The sequence below is a fragment of the Triticum dicoccoides genome, unplaced genomic scaffold, assembly GCF_002162155.2.
Source record: "Triticum dicoccoides isolate Atlit2015 ecotype Zavitan unplaced genomic scaffold, WEW_v2.0 scaffold97572, whole genome shotgun sequence".
Taxonomy (NCBI): Eukaryota; Viridiplantae; Streptophyta; class Magnoliopsida; order Poales; family Poaceae; genus Triticum; species Triticum dicoccoides.
Window position 1 is genome coordinate 1 of NW_021314679.1, and position 1,759 is coordinate 1,759.

Here is a 1,759-nt window from a genome sequence, read left to right on the forward strand (position 1 = left end):
TGTGAGATGAGCTCAACTTCGGGTGATATGTTCGATGTTTTTTTTGGGGGGGGGGGAGGGGGTCTATCAATAATCATTCAATCTTTGGGGTCTGTGTTGTTTCCGTCATCTTTCAAGTCTTGATTTCTTGTAATATCATCATTTTATTCCTCATCCACTAAAATGACAGGTAGTTTTGTTCTAAAATATGTCATATGATCCTATAAAGTAGTAATCAGAGTTAGTTAGTTTTCATAGACCCATAAAATTTATATCTCCGGTGAAGTACTCCACAAGATGACCTACAGGATTACAAAACATAAAATATATTCAGTTTTATTTAATTTTTATAGATATTTATACGAAACTTTTTAAACCATCAACTGATCATCATGATCATAACAAGCCGTGATGATTAAAGAAATGGCACCCAAAATCGAACATGCCCTATAAAAGAAAAGTATTTTTCTAGAGGATGAAAGAAAATTGGTTTGGACAACGCCACAGTCACTCACAATCCTTCTCTGGACACTGCTAGTATATACTGTAGTTGTACTAAAAAAGCCAGTCATTCCACCGCCCCTGTCTTTTCTCCTCCCTTCCCTAATCTTCCATGGTCGCCAGATCCCTCCCTCCATAGCCGGCGCTCCCTGTAAGGCCGCCCCTCCCCTTCGTCACCCACGCCGGTGGACGTGCATGCCCCTGCTCCACCTCGCTCCTCCTTCGAATTCGGCCGTCGAAGTGCTCGAGGAGGCAGTCGAGCTTGGCATGCTCGCCGGTGACGCTGGCCCCTTACCGCACACGCCGGACTACCAACCTCTCAGGCGGGGGGCGCACGCCGACCCCAGGAAGAGAGAAGCGAAGATTTTGTGCCGGCTTCTTGCTCAGCTGGGAATTTGAAGAGGACGGCCGTGGCCATGGCCTTGGAGGAGGTGGAAGTTCCCGTCCCCACAGAGAAGTTGTCCACGGATCCAAATCTGTAAGCAGAAAGAAAAGAACCTGATCTTGGATTTCTTCACTTGCGTTATTCAGAGTCATCCTAGTCCACCATACGTTCCCTTATTCAATTGGATGACCGCAGAGACGGGGGAAGGCAGGGTGGTGTTGTGCTGGTGGCCACCGGGAGCTTCAACCTTCCTACCTACATGCACAGGCATGTTTGGTAAGCCGCAGCACCTGTTAAATCTGTTTAGCAACTCTGAAGTGTTGTGTTAATATTAGAACATGCTGAGAATCAGAACAAATAGATTGCATATTACCCCATCTCTTGTTTCATACGTACAGAGCTTGCGAAGGATGAGTTGCAGCAGCGAGGGTAGTCGGTGCTGGGATGTTACTGCCTTAATGGATACATGTCCCTGGTGAACCGATGCTAACAAGAAGAAGGTACTATGCGGAACTGGAAATGTGTATGGGTTTGTGTTAACACCACATTCTCATGACCGAATTTGCAATTTGGGGCTGCTCATGACCTCTTGCCGTTTGCTCACCGGATTCGCCTCTGCGAATTGGCATGTTGAAGCTCGTCTTTCGTGATGGTTGATCCATGCATAATAACCTGATTTTTCATGTTATCAGTACATGCGTACCATTGGATTTTCGCTATCACATAAGGTACTTTCAGTTCGGATGATGTGTTCATTTGATGGACACATTCTTGTGTTCTTGATACAGGCAATGCAGAAAGGTCATCAGCGTACCTTGACCATTCTCTCAAGAGTTAAGAATTCTTCTGTGCAAGGATGGCTTAGCTGATCAAGGTATGTGACAATGATTTTTG

At 45.6% G+C, this 1,759-nt stretch overlaps 1 long non-coding RNA gene across 1 annotated transcript; it reads left to right on the forward strand.

Moving 5' to 3' along the window:
* Positions 1–555: 555 nt before the first annotated feature.
* LOC119348603 lies at positions 556–1,740 on the forward strand. The gene is made up of 4 exons (XR_005169037.1): positions 556–958; positions 1,061–1,141; positions 1,264–1,365; positions 1,654–1,740. It is a non-coding gene; the product is annotated as an uncharacterized LOC119348603 (long non-coding RNA).
* The last annotated feature ends 19 nt before the right edge of the window (positions 1,741–1,759 follow it).